The sequence below is a fragment of the Eumetopias jubatus genome, unplaced genomic scaffold (genome assembly GCF_037043125.1).
Source record: "Eumetopias jubatus isolate StellerSeaLion01/CBP00866 unplaced genomic scaffold, mEumJub1_p1.0 scaffold_1, whole genome shotgun sequence".
Taxonomy (NCBI): Eukaryota; Metazoa; Chordata; class Mammalia; order Carnivora; family Otariidae; genus Eumetopias; species Eumetopias jubatus.
This window is the reverse complement of record NW_028274807.1, coordinates 189377152-189399691: the sequence shown is the minus strand read 5'-3', so window position 1 is coordinate 189399691 and position 22540 is coordinate 189377152. Positions and strand designations below refer to the sequence as shown.

Sequence of the window (22540 nt, the reverse complement as noted above, 5' to 3'; positions counted from 1 at the left end):
TATTTATAAGCAAATGGCAAACTAACTTGCTGTTAAGGAATTTAAATGCCATATACATTTACCACTTACATTAGTTTGAAGGAAAAGTAAATGTCCAGTTTTTCATTTCTCCAAATAGCTAATTTAATTCTGATTTTCCTAAGTTTAAAGACCAAGGAGATTTAACTGTGAAACAAACCTCCCTCAGGTCCACAAGATTGTCTGTCAGTCAGATATCCATAAGGAACAGTCCACCAACATGATATATAATTCCAGCAATGAGAGTCCAAAGCAAAGATTTTTTTAATAAAGATTTTATTTATTTATTTGAGATAGAGAGACAGAGACAGAGCATAAGCAGAGGGAGAGGGAGAAGCAGACTTCCTGCTGAGCAGGGAGCCCGATGCGGGACTTGATCCCAGGACCCTGAGATCATGACCTGAGCCAAAGGCAGATGCTTAACCGACTGAGCCACCCAGGCGCCGCCCCCCCAAGCAGAGATTATTAAGGCCACTGAGATAAGGTAAAATAATCTTTCTACTATTCTTCCCTTTGCTACTAAACCAAATTGGCAACACTGAAAATAAGTTATATATCACAGTGTGTCTAGTTTAATCACCTATTTATACTTCTCTTTTGGCACAGGGCGGGGGGGTAAACATCTGTCTCACACACAGGACAAATACTTGTTCACACTGAAACCTCTGTCGTGACTACTTCCATTGTCCCTGGGGTTCTCCTTCTCTTTCAGTGTGTCTGTCTTCAGTAAAACACAAATGTTTAGCTCCATCGCACAGCTGATAAACCTTAAAGACAATAAACTGGACAGAGTGGCACTAAGATTCTAAATTAGACCAGCAGTCATCCTCACTGTAATGGAATAAAGCATGAACAATTACATTAAATGACAATTTCTGATTTGAAGTTTCGTTTTCCTGTTTTTACCTACCAGAAAAATTAGGCCGTCCTGGCCTTCCGTAGGAGGAAACTGTGTTGGAAGGGATCTATGCACTTATTTTTTAATCTATGAAACATCTGATCTATAAGCTACAATGCACCCATATCTACCTCATAATTAGCTATATGTGCATTGTTTGTCTAGAATATGCAATATGGTATAAGATATATTGGAGATTAGTTCAAATGGTTGAGATTGCTTATAAAGAACTTTTATTAGTCGGATTTAAAACGATTTTAGTAAGTCCCCAAAATAGAATGGTTCAGTCCTGTTTTTCTTTTTTTTTTTTTTATTCCTTTGATGTGTGGTAGGGGCATGCGGAAGGTAGGAGGGAGGAAAGAATGAGAGAGCCAATGGTACATTCTGCAAGTTAAGACCAATCAATAAGTATATTTTGAGTCTCTTCAACATATTGACTAGGAAGTCTAATAGACGACTGTGTGTGGGAACAGAAACTGCTGTTTTAACAGGATCTAATGAGATTCCAGAAATTTAGTGTCTTGTATCTTCTTTCACACTCATATTCTGGATAGTATGATGTCATGCAGCACAATGAACGCTCTTTATACTTTGGTACCCCGGTGCAAAAGGAGATTCTTCTCTCTATAGCTTTAAACGTTGTCCAGGAGCTAGCTGCCAGGAACGTCTCTCACATTCCTATTCAGAACTCTCTGACAAAAGCTATCATTTCTTGTTCTATTCTCCGGCTGCCTAGTCCCCAGGCACCAGAGTAAAAGGAACATCTAAGATAACATCTTCATTTATTCATAGGATTTTCATTTTGGACAGTCTTATAAAAGCCAATCATAAATTGGGGGGAGGGATAATATGACATGTTATTATAAAATAAAATTTATGATGCAAACAGAACATAAGAGATACTGCGGCACATGAGGGTTTTATCCTTGTCATCGAAGTGTCTTTGCACATGACCCACACAGAATCAGTCTTATAAATCTGTTCCTGAGGAGGAAAAAAGAGGGAGAAAAACTAAACTCTGAAGGACTCACTTTTACAAAAATAGATATAATACTAATAGATATAATACTAATACCTTTTTTATATGAAGTTCAACCCTGTTCTCCCTAAAAGAAAACCTAATCAAACAATAGAGAAGCAAACTCTAAATACTTTCTTCCACTCAACAGTAGAAAACAGATACACTGAGGTCTCTAAAGGGGACCAGCTAAGACTTCTATTAAGCTTTAAATGCTCTGGTAAGGCTGAGTTTTATTTCTGGCAGGAAGAGCTTCTGTCTGGCTTTTCTTTTTCTTTTTAAGGAAAAAAAAATCTATATAATTATGGGTTTGTGGTTACATGTGTGGAACAAAGTATGGATAAAGAAAGAAAAACAGACCATCAAGAAGCTTGTTATCACTAAACATATAATGCTGGAATATTCTACCAATGAGGGCTGAATATATACTATAACAAAACCATAATTTAAATCAAATTATCAAAACATTTCAAAAGAGAACAAATTTTATGATTTTAAAAATTTATCTTTAAAACAAAATGTGATCATTGCTATTAACAAAATGCTATAAAATAAATACACTAGACCATTGCTTCTGTTAGTAACCACTACAGTTTCTCAGGAAGCAATCTTTACAGAGCAACTCGGATTAATGTACAAAAAGACAGCTTTTCTTCTTTGAGCCCTAACTGTCCTGTATGCCACTGTTTTCAAGACAATGGTCATAAAAGCTATAAACATTATGTTTTAGCAATGGTCAATATAAAATACCCCTTCTTCACCTTCACTCTACCCTCTGTTTCCCAATCAAACATTATTTTTCCAACTCTATAGAGCTTGGTCACCTTAAACAAGAAAATAACCAACATAATCTTATGTGCAAAATCTAAAAACATTTCTTTCACAGAATATGACCTGTTAGACATCTGAAGATCAAGACGGGGATAAGGATTTACTAGGCCAAACCACATAGGACCTATATATCGTGAGCTCCAGGACGGAGCTTATTAAATGATTTCACTGGTCACATAACTGAATGTAAAAGGGGAAATGTTTCACTGACTGTGGTCAAATATGATTGTTGCCGCAGTAGATTAAAGGCCCCCAGAAGTACCCTTAGTTAGGTCAGTGACCAAATGTCACTCCATATGATTTTGTTCTTCATGGGCAATGTCTCCACTGTTTAGATGCATGAAAATCTAGCCTGAACCCTGCTATGAATTTTGGTTTGGTTTTCTCTTTTGAACGGATAAGCACTTCTGATATGGAAATCTTTCCTTCCTTCCTTGTCCGCAAGGCACTAACAAACAGAATTCAGAAGAATTCAGATTTACAGATCAGGCATGGAAATAATAGCAAGTATTCTCAATATTAGATCAAATATGAAATTATCCAGGAAATACATAGTGAATGTATGGATCGTCCAAATGTTGACTCTCCTACTTTCTGTCTACCAGGAGATGGAAAAAAGTAAGAAACAGAAGTTAAGCTCAAACTACTCATATGCTGCTAGCTAATATATCTGGAGGCTATCTTCGGTGGGAAAAGACTGCAATAAATAGGAAAAGACATGGTAAGTATATGCAGCTCCTGTTTCTGTAGTTCCAGCCCCCAAGTTTTATTTTCCAAATAGTCAAGGACTGCAGCTCTGAAAAGGATTATTCTTTGCAAACTCAGGAAGTAACAACAGAAAGTTAATTAACTGTTCAATAAATAAAAGCATATGTTGATATTTACTGTATTATATATTATTTACATTTTTTATTTTTTTTTAAGATTTTATTTATTTATTCATGAGAGACAGAGACAGAGAGAAGCAGAGGGAGAAGCGGGCTCCCTGCGCCCGACGCGGGACTCAATCCCAGGACCCTGGGATCATGACCTGAGCCAAGGGCAGACGCTTAACCATCTGAGCCACCCAGGCGCCCTATATTATTTACATTTTTTAAAGATTTATTTATTTCATAGAGAAAGCTGAGTCAGGGGCGAGGCAAAGGGAGAGAATCTTCAAGCAGACTCCCTGCTGAGCACGAAGCCCCAAGCAGGGCTCAATTTCATGACACCTAAGGTCATGACCTGAGCGGAAACCAAGAGTCAGACACTCAACCGAGTGAGCCATCCGGGCACCCTTATTGTTTATATTTGGTATGTTACGGACCCAAATTTTATTGATACATACTCCTAAAAGTTAAAATCTTGGTTGCCTCTGGGTGATAAAATCAAGTCATTTTTTATTTCTACCTCTATGCTTCCATAAATATTCTGTTGTTCGATAACAAGCATGGTGTGATTTTACACTCAGGGGTAAGAAAGGGAAATTCTCCCACCACCATACCCACATCAAGAAGAAGAATGGAGGAGAAAAGAGAAAGATGATTTAAAAAGAGCCTGCTTTGTACTGTTCCTCTCATCTCTGCAATCCTTAGCAGAAGCTATGAGTGTTTCCAGGGCATGGCTCTGAGTCCCACCACCAGTACTGACCAGGGCCCTGCTGATTCTTGTTAAGCCCTGGTTTTCCCTTCTTTAAAGGAGAGCAGTGGTAGTACTTATCTCCTAAGAAGTCCAGGCAAGATAATGTATGTGAAGTTCTTAGCACAGGACCTGGCTTAAAGAGGAGACCCAACAGTGACAGCTGTACTTTATTTTCATCTGTCTGGCTTGATCTGGAAAATCTCTTTTTTTTAATTGAAGTATAATTAACATATAGTGTTATATTAGTTTCAGATGTGCAATATAAAGATTCTACAGTTCTTTACATTACTCTGTGCTCATCATGATAAATGTACTCTTCATCCCCATCACCTATTTCACCTTTCACCCATGCCTCCACCCAACTCCCCTCTGGGAGCCACCAGTTTGTTTTCTGTATTTAAGAGCCTGTGTTTGGATTTTTTTCCATTCGTCTCCTTTTTTCTCTTTTGTTTGTTTTGTTTCTTAACTTCCACATATGAGTGAGATCATATGATATTTGTCTTTCTCTGACTGACTTATTTCACTTAGCATTATACCAATCTGGAAAATCTTAAGACTTATAAAATAGTTTATAACTTACAATGTGCTTTAACAAACAGTAAGTAATTTACTCTATAAACTGAGAGTAAAAGGCAGGGCTGGAATTCAAGCCTCATCCTCCCCACACCCACATCTGATAACCAAACACCACTTTTGAGTTGGACTTGTTAGTTGCAGCGAGTTAGGTCTTATAACAGGATGCTGGCAAAGAGGAAGTCATGGCCAACTAAAGTCAGAAGCCTGTTCTGGCAGCACTCCAAAACAAAACCCCAAGACACAGGATTAAACCAGACAGGCCCAAGATAGTGGACAAAGTAGGCTGGAAACCCCTGGCCAAATAAGGAAGAAAAAGCACAAAACCTGGCTTCCAAGAAATCCCTGCCCCAAGTAATGAATATTCTTGTCAACAACTGTCAATAAAAGATACAAACCCAAACTCCAGTGTGCACAGCTTTCTTGCTGGCTCTCTCTTGCTCTCTCTCTCTCAAGAGTGTACTTCCACTTTAATAAACTTTCCTGCTTGTCTGCTCATCTGCTATATTGTGTCTGTCCTCGAGTTCTTTCTCATGACAAGACCAAGAGCCTCTGGTGACATCTTTGGGATGGGCCGGATGGAGGCCTCAGGGCCCAGGGTCTTTCCAGTCTGCCAGGCAACAGACTGATCCAGGAGCCTATTGTTCAACTTCAGGAATTTTGCAAGCTAGTTGTTAAACACAGCCATTATTAACATTAGGTTCTACAACTATGTAACTTACAATTAAATAAATTTGTATTTTTTAAGATTTTATTTTTAAGGAATCTCTGCATCCAACTTGGGGCTCAAACTCACAACCCTGAAATCAGGAGTCGCATGACTCTTCTGACTGAGCCAGTCAGGTGGCCCTAAATAAAAATATTTTTAAAGGTAATAAATACACAAAGCTCATCCCTTCCTAACTGTTTTACTATTATCTGTACTCTTTTTTTTTTTTAGATTTTTATTTATTTATTTATTTATTTACTTGACAGAGAGAGACACAACGAGAGAGGGAACACAAGCAGGGGGAATGGGAGAGGGAGAAGCAGGCTTCCCGCTGAGCAGGGAGCCAGATGCGGGGCTCGATCCCAGGACCCCGGGATCATGACCTGAGCCGAAGGCAGACGCTTAATGACTGAGCCACCCAGGCGCCCCTATTATCTGTACTCTTAAGGTTATCTGCATCTCTTATATCTGTATGGTAGAGATGCTGGCTAATGGAGTGCTGCCGCGCATCTCTTCCCCATTCACTTTCAGTAAAGTCACATTGGTAGCTTGATATCAGCCAAACAGGCAAATGCCACAAATCACAGCTTGATGTTCTTTTGTTGATTTGAGAGTGATAAAGAACATGCAGATTAAATTTAAAGTGGGCCACATCTGTAGTGGTTATATTCTGAGCAGAATAAAATTAATCACATATTCTTCCAGTATTTAAAACAATTATATAGTATTTATGACAGAATGGCACTTGTTCATCAATTGCAAACCCAGACTGGCTATGGATATGAGTTTGACTAAATCAACAGAAGTTTTGTATGATAATTGATTGGCTATCTGGAATATGCAATGAAGAGTAGTGATTATTTTATTATTTATAAATTATAGGCTCGACATCTTTTGTGCAGTTAAATTGATAATAAACACACACATGCGCACGCACACACAAACACGCACACATTTCTTTCCTGGAGAGAGAGAACCTAAACATTTATCAGCACACCACCAGACTGACCATTGCTTTAAACAAGGAACCTAAAAGCTCTCAGCAAGAGCCCCCAGGCTCATCTTCAAAGCACTGAAGTTAGGCTGTAAAAGGTTTTTGCTTCAGTTGGGTCTACCCAATTGGATTATTATATTTAAATATGGTACATGGAGTGAATATTCCCCTCTACATGATTATGAAGTCAGCACATGGCTACAAGTTCTGCCATTGTTATGGAAATTTTACTATATAGAAATTAGGGAAAGTCAAGAGAGCTTTCTGCAATTCATGAAAACACTTGGGATACAAAGAGAAGTAAACTACATCCAAGACAGCTGAGCAGGGAGAACCACCACATAAATGTGTACCACGAGGGGAACGGCACTAGCGGGTACAAAGTGCTAGGGGAAGACTGGGGGAGAGTCATGAGTTAGGATTCCCAGGTCCCCATTAATGAATGACACCAATGTCATTTGCCTCAAAGCAATCAAGAGAAAGGAGGAAACTCCCAGGAAAAAGGAGAAAGAAAAGTCTGGGCAGTACAGTGGCGTTAAGAGATGGGAAGAAGGGTTTTAGAATCAGACAGCCTGGGCTCAAACCCAGGCTCCCCAACTCACTAACCACATGAACTCAGGCAAGTTACTTGGCTTCTCTAAATCTCTACTTCTTCATCTTGGTGCAGAAGATAGTGACTCCTGGCTCAGAGCATTGCAGTAAGGGTCAAATGAGACAATATACATGAAGTGCTTAGCACAGTGTCCGGTACACAAAAGTGCTCAATAAATTTTTTTTTAAAGATTTTATTTATTTATTTGAGAGAGAGAGAGAGAGAGCATGAGAGAGAGAGAGAGAGAGAGATCACAAGCAGGGAGAAGGGTAGAGGGAGAAGCAGACTCCCCGCTGAGCAGGGAGCCCGATGCAGGACTCGATCCCAGGACGCAGAGATCATGACCTGACCTGAGCTGAAGGCAGATACTTAACTGACTGAGCCACCCAGGTGCTCCGGTCAACAAATGTTACCCACCACTGCAATCATTTTTGTTGTCAGCCTTGAGTGCTGAAAAGGTTGTCTTTAGGTGGTCCTGTTGGGGGGAGGGTGCAGGAATTGGGTAGAGGGCATTCCAAGAAGAGTGAAGAGAATAAGCCAAAAACACAGATGATGTGTTGGGGGCCAGTTAGTAGCCCTGAGATGCCTGAACATTCATGCAGGCCCAGGCCAGACACAGCCCCAGCAGCTAAGACTGGAAGACTAGCCTAGGGTTTCTGCTGGAAGAGCTCAAATGCACACCTCTTCTTCATCCTCTTTCTCGAGAAAAGCAAAGCCAACTTTTCAAGATGATCTTACCCTTTTTCTCCTGACAGGTATTGTAAATTGTGCCTCTGATGTATCTGTGAAGAGCCTATAAGGGAATGATAAATCAGGCGATATTACATATATTCATCAGTACCTTAATTGTTGTTAAATACTAACAACACCTAAAATTGATCTGCACCAAGATTTACTGCTGTGACAAAAATCCACCTGGAAAAGAATACACGATAATTAAGAAGAACGACCACAGATTTGTGGCAATGTAAGGTGTATGAACGAGATTTAAACTCCTTCCTCAGGGAATAACTGGGTGATGTTTATTCTGCAGATGAACAATGTGATTATAACAATGGAAAAGATTGATGAGACTTTTTTTACTGTGAGAGTTTGATTTAGCCAGCTATCTCAGATAATAGAAGGATGCAGAACTGCGCAGTCCAGTACAATTCGAGAATTCTTTGTAAAGGGTAACTAGCACACATCTTCAGTGACCTGGGAAAATAGATTGCAATTCAAGTGTGCACATTGGGCAGCTATAGACTGACATAAAAGCAGCCAAAATTGAAGAAAAAAATTTTCTAAATTAACCACAACTGAATTTAGCCAAATTAGAGAGAAACGGGACAAGGTAAATCATATTCTTATCACGGATCAGGGAATAAATTGTTCTCTTTTTGTAGTCTTTTGGATATGTTGGCTGTTATTTTGGTCTCAGAGGTAATTTTTAGTAATGTCTCTTGTCCAGGAAATGAAGAAGCACCTGGCTTATCTCAGTAAACACACAAACTAAAAGCATGACAGTATTAGTTCTCTAAGTCTTGCAACTTAAAAGCGTAGGGAGATATTTTGTTAGGAACAAAAAATCTTGGGCCCCACCCTAGATCTCCTAAATCAGAATCTGCATTTTTAACAAGATTCCCAGAAATTCAGGAATCCTTTAAATATTCAAGTGTCTAAGAACCACTGATCTAGAGGGGCACACCTGACTAGCTCAGTCAGTGGAGCGTGCAACTCTTGATCTTGAGGGGTTCAAGCCCCACACTGGGTGTAGAGATTATTTATAAATAAAATCGTAAAAAAAAAAAAAAAGCACTAATCTAAAGACCTAAACATTCATTCATTCACTATATAAACTTTCAAAATCTATACTGTCCAATATGATAAGTAGCCAGTAGCCACATGTGGCTATTTAAATTTCAATTAATTAAAATTAAATCAAATTAAAATTGGGGGGGTTCATATGCACCAATCACATTTTAATTGTTCCATTAGCATATGTGACTAGCCTCTACCATATGCATTTGCATCATCACAGAAACTTCTAATAGAGCTGATTTAGGCACTTGGGACGCATCATTGAAAAAAGAAGACAGTAAGTCTTTTACTCAGGAAGCTTAGATGGATGGAGACAGATGATACACAATAAACAAAGTAAGTGATTAAATTAAAGTGTATGTTGGAACTAAAAGAACAGTTGGAACTTTAACTATGGTGGGTCTAGTGGGCTTCATGAAAAAGGTTAAATTAAAGAAGAAGTGGGCTGTTAGCCAGCAGGGAGAGTACTCCAGACAAAGGGAGAAGCTTGTGCAAAGGCCCTATGGCAAGTGCATTTGAGGAACAACAAGGAAACTCCTGTGGCTATGGGAGGGGAGGGTGAGTAACAGGGTAGGAGATCAGAGGAACAGGGATCCTTACAGGGAAGAGCCTCCTTTTTTACTGGAAAGGATTTAGGCTTTTGCCTGGAGTTAAATGAGGAGCCCCTGCAAGGTTTTGAGTCCAGGAAAGACATGCTTTAACACCATCTCAAGGTCATTCTGGTTCAGCAGAAAATGACTATAAGCAAAAGTTATTTGTTTTAATTTAAGTCACATTCAGGTGAAGAAGGACACTATCTGTACTGGCAAAATGGCATTGTTTACAAGTTTGGGTAACCACCAGAAACTTGTTAATGATACACATACAGAAGTCATTAAAATTTATCACTATAAAATTCACACACCTTTCCAGTCTCCATTAATACGCAGTCATAAGGTCTTAGAGGTTACCACCCAGAATCTAGAGCCACACTTGTTATAAACTCCTTTAGCAAATCCTGAGGAATGCAAATTAGTCGTCCAAGTGCCTGAAAGGTGGAACTCGGTCTAAGTGTCTCATTCTCAAAACTTGTTGACTGTGTTCCTCACTAATTTACATATATTTCTTGAAGATGTAGAAATCTGTTTAATAGTTCCAAACTTTTTTCCTTAACCTAGCCCCCCAGCCCAGATAAATGCTAAAGCTTTGGAAATCAAGGTATGGGGTTTCTTTAAGTTGGTTTTTCCAGCATTCCCAGAAACAGTGACACATTCTACCCACAAGTGAAAATGTTATTATCTTGCAGGTAATCCAACTACGTTTCTAAGAACTAGAGGTCACTATGGCCTGTCTACAAAATGCCATTATCAGCCTCAAGGCCTGTGTTCACCACATCAAAGTTATATTGAAGAGGCAGTCCTAATATGACCAAGAGCCATCGCCTGTGATTTATTCCCTGTGGACCACCATCAACCACGATCCAGCCAGAATTCTAGCAGAAAAACAGAGTAAGGTCACCTTCAGTAAATTAAATCAAATGAACAATAAATCAAGGCATGCCAGGTCATTGGGAACCAATGGCTCAGATGCTCATGGCAAGTGAGTAAATCAAGGAGCATCATTTTTATGCATCTGGGCATAACATTTTTAAGCTACAGAATATAAGAGGAAATTTTAGCAACTAAATTGTTGCCAATTTGAGCAATGGGAGTCCAGAACTAGAGCTGCTTTATTATTTCATTGTTTATTGAATAGAGATGTCCCTACTGAGGACTTCCTTGTTGAGGATCTCCTATGGGCAAGGACTGTGCCAAGTGCTGAAAATACTGAAGTGTACATGCTACAGTGCCTTGTCCACATGATGGGTACAGTTTCAGGTTCAGCCTCTTTACAGCTGCCTCTTCCAGAATGAGGAGACCTGAAGAGGTCATTTGTGGACACGAAGGATTTGGAGAGCCGTCTAGAGAAATCAGAACAGGAGACATACTGGCAGAAGGTGAATCTTCACAGGTATATGCACACAATAATTTTCATATTCTCCATCTTGAGGCAGGAGCACTTGAGAGTCACTTTTGCTTCCCTCATTCACCTACAGGAGTCACCCCCAAGATGTGAAGTACTCCTCCTCATCTCACCCCATTTCTGATACAGCAAAAGCAGAGAGAGCAGAGAAAACCCATTTCTAGAGGCTGGATACATCAAGACACTAGAAATGAGCAAAGGGGCTAATAGGCCTAAGGAATTAACTATAGGGAGAGAGTAGAAGATCCTCTCTGTGGTAGACAGGGCTAACAGGGACAGCTCAGAATAGGGATCAGGAAACTATGGCCCACAAGCCAAAATGGACTGCTACCTATTTTTATAAATAGAGTTTTCTTGGAACACAGCCACACTTCTTTGATTACATATTACCTATGGCTACCTTTGATATAAAAAGCAGAGTTGAATAATTGCTACAGAGACTGCATGGCCTATAAAGCCAAAAATACTTGTTCTTAGGTCTTTTATAGAAAAAGTCTGCCAATCCCAGGTATAGAACTGTACTGTCCAATGTAGCAGCCACCTGCATAAACTGATATGTGCTCCAAGTGTAAAAACAGATTCCAAGTACTTAGTTTGAGAAAAAGTAAAATATCTCATCAATATTTTTAGTATTTGATTACAGGGTGAAAAAGTAATGTTTTGAATAAAATCTATTATTAAAATTAATTTTATCTGTTTCTTTTTACTCTTTAATGTAGACAGTAGAAAATGTAAAATTATATATAGGACTCACATTATATTTCATTGGGTAGCGTGGTATAGAAGGGAAGCTTCCAGCATGTATACAGAACTTGGGAGACAAGCTGCATAGTAAGACTCTTGTTCTTACTCTACTTTATACTTTGTCTTTGTTTTTTACACTCCACTCCCAGATCTTTCTTTTAATAATTACCTCGAATTCACAAACTCACAAGCGTGAAATTCTTGCAAGTCACTAATGCAGAATTTCAACAGAAGAAAGTATGTGTACATCAGAATTTCACAGCAAAAGGGTCAATGGCTGGGCTATGTGGTAAGCTGTATTTGCTGCCTGGCACCATTCTTTCTGCTATAGCAGGGTTCTAAGCAAATTTCACAAGGGAGATACTCTTTGAAGTCTCATGATCTACACTGAAAATTCATGCCTATCAATTGATTTTCAACAAGAGTGCCAAGTTTCCTCAATAAATGCTGCTGTGACAACTAGATTCCTACCTCACATCATATATAAAAATTTATTCAAAATGAACCAATGATCTAAATATGACCTAAAATCATAAAACTCTTAGAAGAAAACATTGTATTTGGCAATGGATTCTTATATATGACACCAAAGCATGAGCAACAAAAGAAAAAAATACATACATTAGATTTCATCAAAATTAAAAACTTTTGTGCATCAAAGGACCTTATCAAGAGAGTGAAAAGACAACCTATAGAATGGGAGAACATATTGGCTCATCATATATCTGATGAAGGACAAGTATTCAGAGTATATACAAAAAAACTCTTATAACTCAACAACAAAAAGACAAAAAAATCAAAGGACTTGAATACACATTTCTGCAGAGAAGATATACAAATGGCCATCAGGCACATAAAAAGATGTCAACATCATTAGTCATTAGGGAAATGCAAATCAAAACCACAATGAGGTAGTGATTCACACCAATTAGGATGGCTATAATTTTTTAAATGGAAAATAACTAACAATGGCAAGGATGCAGAGAAATTGGAACTATCACACATTGCTGGTGGGAAAATAAAATGGTTTAGTGGAACATGATTTAATGGTTTCTTAAAAAGTTAAACAGAAGTACCATTTGACCCAGAAATTCCACTCCTAGGAATGTACCCAAGAGAACTGAAAGCAGGGACTCAAACAGATATATGTATATGTATCATAACAGCACTATTCATAATAGCCAAAGGTGGAAATGCCTACTGGATCAAAACCATTTAAAAAAAAAGATAGGGGTGCCTGGGTGGTGCAGTCAGTTAAGCACCCAACTCTTGGTTTCAGCTAAGGTCATGATCTCTTTTTTGAATTAATATATTTTTTATTCTCTCCATGACGGTTATGATTTTTTTTAATTTAAAATACACTTTTTGTTACCTAACAATTTCTACTCCTCACTTTCCCACCAAAAAAATTGTAATAAAATTGACATAAGACTTTGTAAACCACTCAGAATCTACCCTATTTATATTACTCTTCTGCTCAAGTTAGAATCAGTTTCTGTTGCTTACAATCAAATAGCTTTAATTGATACAGTATCTTAGGAAGTCAGTCAGGAAACTTGAGCTCTAATTGTAGATCTGCAACTAATTAGCTGTTAATTTGGGATAAACTATTTAAATTAGTTGGGTGTGAGTTTTCTTATCTGCAAATTGAAGGGATTAGACTAAATTCCTGATAAGAGTTTAAAATCCCACAAATGATGCAAAATAACTAACATGTTTCTATCTTCTTTCTCAGTATTATCCAGGAAGAGATCACTGTCACACAGGGGTGGTTTGATATCATCCCAGTAAAAATTAAATTTGCCAGGTAGGTGCTGCTTTTACTTCAGGTAGTTCTTCCATCTCATTCTTGTGACTCCTCGATGATGTTTAGCACGTACATCCCAATAGATGGAACCCCTCTGAGGTCTTCAGTGTGACTTTTAATCCCACTACCATGGAAAGGCAAATCGAATGAAATGGTCAGAGACAACACTTGAAACCTGTGCATCTAAATTTTGCAACTGAATGTTCAGATTGTGCTACAGGGACTCCACGAAGGCGCAGTGGAAGTTCCTCTTGTGATTCAAGGGGCTTGGGGGGTATCTGCCTGAAGAAAACTCAGCTTTCTGCCTTGACTAGGTTGATTGGTGCAAAATAGCCTTTCCTTTCTAAAAACAATAATGATGGTTTCTACCTGTTGTCTTACAGAGATGTTTTAAGTCATTAAGGATGACAAAGAAAAAAAAACCCAAAAAAGTTTTTTAATGTTTCATCCAAAATATACAAAGTCTTAGGTTGGGGAAGTTTGAGAAGCTTATTAGGTCAATCTAGGCTCTAAAATACTCAGATTATTGATTTAAATCTGTAAGGACAATAAATCACATTGGTCACAGAGTCAGCACCAGCTGAAAGTGGAATGCAGATCAATTTTCTCAGAGCTTTGGGCTTTCTCACGGGCTTGCCATTATAAAAGCATTGTCTTGGTGCCACCTCGAAAATCAGGCTTTTTTATATACAAAACTTTGGCCACTCAGAACAGTGCTATTAGATTGTGGTGGTTATAGACTGACTCTGTCAAAACACCTGGGTTCTAGTCTAAGGCCTATCCAAGGAAAGTTGCTCAGCCTTGCTATGCCTTGGTTTCCTCATCTGTAAAGCAGGGAAAACAATAATGTTTGCCAACACCTGAGATGTATGCCACTGGGAGTACAATGGGTGACACTGGATTATATATAAGTGGTTTTCTTTTTATTTTAATAATTATGTGTCTTATTCCAAGCATATTAAAAAATATATAACTAGCATATCAAGCTAACTAACATAATTGCTTAAGACAAATCTAAGAAAAGAAAAAGAAAGAGTGGGCTCCAAATAGTTCCAGCTAATTAGGGAAGGTACTTCATAGAAAAAGTCTAGTTAATAAACAAAAGAAATAACAGAATCAAAAAATCATGATTTTTGTAATCATGTAATGAAATAATTGATTTAGGTAATAAAAATCAAAAGAAGAGATCGTTGTGTGAAAATTTAATGGAGAACTTTACAATGGAGCGGTCAGGCTGTCCCCTGCCAAATCCACTGATGAATCTTAGTCTCACTAAAAGTGGTTCCAAGCACAGTGGATGCCTCCTGATAAACACAGTAGGAAGCATCGAGCACCATCGATGAAACATTCTTGCCAAGAACACTTACAGTAAATCAAATCTAGAGATAGCTTCCAGTATATGAAAAAGGAAGGATGGAAGAACAAGTTAGATAATACCAAAAAAAAAAAAAAAAAACCAACATGCAGGACCATCTATAGGACAAGAACACAAGGACTGTTCCTGTGACAAGTCAAAGGTGGGAATAGCAATAGAATTTCTCCAGATTAGTAGACTTAAGGGACATTTGTCACGTAATACACAGACCTTGTTTGAACTTCATATTTCTTTTAAAGATTTTATTTATTCATTTGAGAGAGACAGAGAGACAGAACACGAGTGGGGGGAGGGGCAGAGGGAGAGGGACAAGCAGACTCCCCACTGAGCAGGGAGTCCCATGTGGGGCTGGATCCCAGGACCCTGGGATTATGACCTGAGCTGAAGGCAGACACTTAACCGACTGAGCCACCCAAGCACCCTTTGAACTTCGTGATTAAAAAAAAAAAAAAAAAAAGGCAGTAAATGACATTTTCAAGTCATTTGGGGAAGTTAGATGATATCAAATAATCACTGTTTGTTTTATTAAATGTGATAATGGCATTGTGGTTAAGTACAAAAATGTCCATATTCTGTAGAGCTGAAGCACATCAGAGTAAAGTGAAGTGATGTTCAAGATTTGCTTTAAAATAGTTCAGAAGAAAGAAAACAAGAGTTATAAAGAAAGTGGGGAGGGATTAAAGGGGAAGAGATGAAGAAAATGTAGCAAAAATCTTGATAATTATTATGAAAACCACTGTACTATTCTCTCTACTTTTGCATACTTAAGATTTTTCATAATAACTTTAAAGAGATTTGCTTAAATGAAAAAGTAAGAAAGTAATAGTAAAGATAAGAGAAAATGACAAAAATCATAAAGGCTGTAGATATGGGGCTACAATTCCTCAAACACAGGTAATACATTGAGAGTGACACTTAACCCAGATCAATTTCACTCCCGAGTAGCACTACTACTTACAAAGCCTGCACTTGTAGCTAGTAAGGAACACCAGAATTTCGAACATTTTCAGGAAAGTTTACTTCAGACACTCCATGAAGTCCTTACTGAGAGATCTACCTATGTATAGAAACCAGTCAAGTCTTAAACTTAATTCTTACAGTTCTTCTTCTTATATTTTGCTGCCCTGTTCCCTAATCTTCTTGAAAATTTGTTGTGAGGGATTTTTGACTGTGTGCTACTGCAGAGAATGTTGCACCAAAGTGAAGATTCTTCTGAAAGCCAGCTTCTTCTTCAGAAATCAAGCAGCATTACTTAATGCTAGAAAGGAAGGAGCATCAGAGTGAGATAAGATCCTGTGGATTGGAATCTTGGTGAACAAGACTGCAAGATTTTTTGAATGGGAAAAGCCATTTGCAAACTTCAAAAGAGGATACTGGAACCTCACTCTCTCCTTTGAATGTTCAAATTAAGCCCTTTTTTGATGATGGTACTTCATCTAGTTTTATATAAAGAATCAGTACAAGAAGGTTTAAAAGTATGATGTTACGGAAAGGTAGTTTCCTGCTTTGGATCAAACCCATCTCAAAAGAAATAAAATATGGAAGTTAGATTATTGTGTCTGACCTAAAATGTTTGCTGAATCACAATAAAAACATTCATCACCCTATAAAGCTCAGAGGCACATTGAATTTACCAGTGTCTACTGTAACCTGTTACCTAAATCAAGTTTCAGAGATCCACAGAATTTCTTAGCCTTTTTGTTTTCTATGTGTTGGACTGGAAGTACTCTTGAGAATCAGCAGGGTCAGTGAAAACCTTATTTTGCACAAAGGAGCAATTTAGGAAAAATGTATAAGTTTATGGATCAACAATTTATTTGTCTATCTAAAATGACAGTTTTATCAAATCTCATAAAGATATATTCTTAACAAGTTAGACTATCTGCCTTGCTAAAAAGCATATAAGTGAGGAAATGGTCACTACTTTTTCTTGACACCCTAACGTTAATGACTTGGCATGTTTGAGATGAAGCAACACAGAAGCAGCTTTCTAATTGTTAATCTTGAACTAGATTAATTTTCTACTAAATTAAGTAGACTGAACGTGGCCCATGGGCCATGGGTAGTAGAGATGTGTGTGGTATTTGTTGCATCTATTAAATACATGAAATTTGAATATATGCTATTTTATAGCAGTATCCCTATTCCAGCATCTTCCCCCAAATCAGATGGCAACAACACAATAGGAGCTATTTTTCCTTTATTCCCCCTAGAGAACCCATAATCAGATGTGACCTGGTCTAGGCTGCTGACTCAGTGCAGAGGGGGCATCCACATAAAATCAGTGATATGAAGCAGACACGAGGCTTCGTCTCCTTGGCAGCCCTCCCCTGCCTTCCCTTCTCCTGTTTGGGCTTCCCCTCTCTGCCCTTGTGTACATCTGGACACTGGATGCCCCCAAGTGAGTTTAGAATTCACTAAAACAAGACTCAATACCCTCATATTGAAATTGAAGGAACTATCCAGAATCTTCACCTCCCAAGAGATGGACATTGAGTGTGTGCAGTCACCATCCTTCTTGGGGCCCTTGACTTACCTCTCAACCAACAATACTCTTGGGCCTTCTACCTGTGTGCATCACTATTTATCTTGATATAATTCCTAGTTTTTCAGGAATGTAACAAATTCAAATTGCTGGTACACCCTCTTCCCACCTTACAAAGATAGAAACACCCATCTATAATTCATAGATAGGTATGATCCCATAATAAGAAAAAAAAAAGAAATAAAACAAAAAGAAACCACTCAAATGGTTGTTCATCACAGATTTCCTTCAGTGCCCTTATTCAGAAAGCATTCGTCCTTTTAAGCCAGTAAGATGCATTTAATGAACTAGAATAATACTTTTTTTTTTTTTAAAGATTTTATTTATTTATTTGAGAGAGAGAGAATGAGAGAGAGCACAAGAGGGAAGAGGGTCAGAGGGAGAAGCAGACTCCCCGCTGAGCAGGGAGCCCGATGCGGGACTCGATCCCGGGACTCCAGGATCATGACCTGAGCCGAAAGCAGTCGCTTAACCAACTGAGCCACCCAGGCGCCCTAGAATAATACTTTAAAGACATAACAAAGGTAATTATGATTATGGTGACAAAAGTGAGTTTCAGAATTATTTGTGGATTTCTTGAATGCATAACGCAATGTGGGAAAAACAGAAAACTCTTCACCAAAAATTCATACATTCTTCTTTCTAGACATTCTCATTGACCAGACCTATTTGTGTGGCCACGTAACTGAGTTCTAGCCAAAGGAATATGTGCCAATTCTGGGGTAAGGCTTTTAAGACATGGGTGTAACTTCTCGCCCTTTTCTCCCCTTCTACTGGCTAGATACAGATAGCATCATGGACCTAAGGGAAGGCAGAAATACAGGATCAGAAAAGCCTGGATTCTTGAATCATCTCAACAGGAAGCCTCCTTCACCAGGAGCACTAATACCAGACTATTACATGAGTGAAAAGTAAATTCCCATTTTGTTGAAGCCATATTACATTTCGAAGCATAAGTGCTAAAGCAGCTGGTGTCACTCTAATTAATCAATCCAGCGAGTTCACATGTTCTAACTGGGACATCTTGTTATGATAGAAAGATGGAAGTTTAAAAACTAATGGGATTGAAACTTAAATATTTAAGGATGAAGCCATAAAAAAATATGGGAGGAGGGAGGTGAGTTGGAGTACAAAAAAGCAAACTGGCCATGAGTTGATTACTTTTGAAACAAGATATGGGTATGTGGGGGTTAATTACACTATTCCGTCTAGTTTTATATCCATTTGACATTTCACACAAGAAAAATTTTTTTAGGGGGAAGTGAGAACAGAGTTTATTGAAGACATACAGAAAGCAGATATAGACAGAGCATCTGAGAGACTCAGAAAGGAAACGAGCATGGGTCTCCTCATAGAGAAAATTTAATTAATTTAAACAATTTTTTTAATTTTTAAAAATAAACAATTAAAAATAAAACTACATGAAGGACACATGAAAATAATAGAAAGGATACTTGAAGGAGTCCCTACTGGCCTAGTGGATGGGAAAATTTGAGTCCCAGAAAGAATAATGATGGAGATGAATTGAAACATATAGAATGTATATTTTTAAAGTTCATAAGATACTTTAAACAAAATTTCATTGGTTACTAATTGGAGGTTACAAGGCATTCATTTATTAATCTGAAAACTGAAATATGGTAAAGAAACAAGTATTTTCCTGCCTTTATGAACTGTATTTCAGGGTAGCCAAATGGTTGATGAGAAAACGTTCTTTATGAAGCATTCCATGTAATAAATGCAGGAAGAATGACAGAATTAGAAAACTGCCATTTTGCAACTCCTAATGATGCCCTTGGTAACACAGGAACAAGCCCAGGATACCTAACCTACTGATTAATCTCAGCTTCACTGAAAGAATAATCCATCATTATGTGCTTCATGCTGAAATGCAAAAGGACATGCAGAGCACCACCTAAGAAGTATTCTTGCCTAAAAACATGTACACAATCTAATCAATGCTCTTGACTAAATACCAAGCTACTGAAGGAGAAGTTAAACATTACCACAAGGATGCAAACAGTCAAGTTGATAATACAAGCAAATGACCCAGTTTCTCACACAAATTAGGGACATCATTCAGGGAGGTGGAGAAGGGTAGGAGAAGTTTTATAGAATAAAAGAGACGTCAGTAACACAACAATTCAATACATATTGTGTCTGGGCCTCATCTGGATTCTCACTTGAACAAAACCAACTCAAAAGGGCATATTAAGTAATTATTTGCTCATTTCATTAAGTGTGATGATGGTATGGTATTTATGGAAAGGCAGAATGTCTACATCTGTTAAGAGATATACACTAAAGAATTTTCAGGTGAAATGACATGATATCCGTGATGTGCTTTAAAATACTCAAGCAAAAAAAAGAAAGAAAGAAAGAAAGAAAGAGAAAGAAAATGGGGATAGATGAATTAAGACAGGTAAAATATTGAGAGTTATTACAGCTGGGTGATGTGGACATGGGTATCCATTTTGCTATTAGTTCTACTTTGATGTAGATTTGAAATTTTCCACAAAAATTTTTTAAGGCATAAGCTTGGAGTCAGATAATGTTGGTTGACCAGTTCTTCTACTTCCAGCCATAGGACCTGGGGAGATCACTGCAGCCTGCACATTGCCATCCTCTGTCTCATCAAGTAGACAGGCATTTCTTCTAAGTGTGCCCAATATTGTTTCTGGGATTTTCTTCCAAGCCACCAACATCCATTCTGTGAGTTTTGATGCTGACCCTTTGAATGTTCATACATGTGCAGGCCAAAACAGTTCTGTCCCAAACTGCTACCTACCTAGGGTGATTATAAGTGACCATCAATTATGAGATATATCCCAATTTCAGAGATTAAAAAATGTGGGAAAATATGCATTTAAAATTCTATGAAGAGGGGTGCCTGAGTGGCACAGTTGGTTGAGTGTCTGACTCTTGGTTTTCAGCTCAGGTCGGATCTCAGGGTTATGAGATCGAGCCCCTTGTGGGGCTCTGCACTCAGTGCCAAGTCTGTTTGGGTTTTTTCTCTCCTTCTCCTTCTGACCTTCCCCCTGCTCTCTCTCTCTCTCTAAAATAAATAAATCTTAAAAAAATAAAAAATAAATTATACAAAGAAAGAGACATAGAGAGGCTGTGATAATAAATATGCTGAAAACAATGAGATTGTCTAAATGCCCACAAGGCATCCCCTACTTTGGTCCCCCAATTACCTTTTTTTTTTTTTTAAGATTTTATTTATTTATTTGACAGAGAGAATGAGAGAGCACAAGCACAGGGAACAGTAGAGGGAGAGGGAGAAGCAGGCTTCCTGCCGAGCAGGGAGCCCGATGTGGGGCTCGATCCCAGGACCTGGAATCATGACCTGAGCTGAAGGCAGACGCTTAACCATCTGAGCCACCCAGGCGCCCCCCCAATTACCTTTATCTCCTATAATTCCTAGGTCATTCTTAGCTACACGTCTCACTGACTAAAATACATACCTCCACTTTTGTACAAGCTAGGGCAACTGCCAATGGGTTTGCAAATGACAGGCCTTCAAGAGGTTTTTGATGGATGTTTGTTGCATGAATAACAACTATGCAGATTTTAAGCCAGGAAAGAAATATAACACGCAAAAAAAGAAAGAGGCGGGGGGGGGGGGGGGGGCGGGTGCCGAAAGCCCTCTGTACAAACTTCCGGAAGTTAATTTGAGAAAATCTACCAAGGAGTTGTGTGTGACCATTTTTTCCAAATAGAGTCAAAATTCCTGAGGCAGAGTGAAAGTTACACTGCATCTAATGATGACTAGGAATGCACATCTGCTCTATGAGGATGGTCTCCATACACAGGTTCTAGTAATTTCCATATGCCATCAGAAGATATAAGATAGAGAAAACCAATAAGTATACAATCTTTGAGAAAAGACTTTTGTTGGAGCCTAAATACGAAGTTTTCCTTCAAGTCCATGTTCTGAGAGAACTTTATACATATATGACCTAAATGAGGTTCTTACTATATTTTGTTTCCTAAGATCCTTCAGATAAGGATAAAAGTCATATACAAGTTTTACTTAATAACAAATCATGATAATCAATATTTATTCAATTTTATTATGCACCATGCACCCCACTCAAGTTCTTTCCAGGGCTGCCAAATTTAGCTGAATGGAAACCCTACAGCTTACCTAACATCTCAATTAATCCTATAGCCACAAAGGGTTGTACCTTGTACTTAACCACAAGGTAAGTACAGTACCATCTCATTATTCCACATTTCAGGACAGAGTATGAGGTTTACAGAGACTTGGTAACTGGCCCACATCAAATAGCCAGTAAATGGCATATTCAGAACTTACACCCAAGAGCTATGAAAGGCCAATGCTTGGGCTTGTGTTTTTAACCTAAACACACCAGTGTTCTGCAAATGAACTGTGATAAAAGGATGGAGGGGGGAAGGTATGTCCCAATCTGCCACAGATAAATACTTTCACAAAATACAATAAAAACTAACTACTAGAAAAATGAAATTTTAAAAAAGGCATTTATATTCAAGTCCCGAATTTATTATTATTAGATTCAACAGGCAAATTTACTCTTCCTTGCACATGAGCTTCTCAATCCTTACTCTCAATTTCTGCCATGATTCTGTATCACACTGTCAGCAGGGCAAGGACAACCCTTGGAGTAGGGCTATGCTACCCTATCTTGTTATAGCCATGTTTAGAATGAACACTATATATATATATGTATATATATATATATATATATGTGTGTGTGTGTGTGTATATATATATGTGTGTATTTAAGATTTTATTTATTTATTTGTCAGAGAGAGAGCGTGCACAAGCAGGGGGTGCATCAGGCAGAGGGAGAAGCAGGCTCCCCGCTGAGCAGGGAGCCCGATGCGGGGCTCGATCCCAGAACCCTGAGATCATGACCTGAGCTAAAGGCAGACGCTTAACCAACCAAGCCAACCAGCCATCCTGAATGAACGCTATTTATAATAAGGTTCCAAAGTTCTCTCATTGATTGAGAGGCTGATAATTCCTT

The 22540-nt window shown here is 38.3% G+C and overlaps 1 protein-coding gene across 3 annotated transcripts in view; it reads right to left on the bottom strand.

The window, feature by feature from the left end:
- Nucleotides 1–22540, bottom strand: part of FHIT (fragile histidine triad diadenosine triphosphatase) — a 1452058-nt gene that overhangs the window by 1263179 nt on the left and 166339 nt on the right. The window lies entirely within an intron of this gene.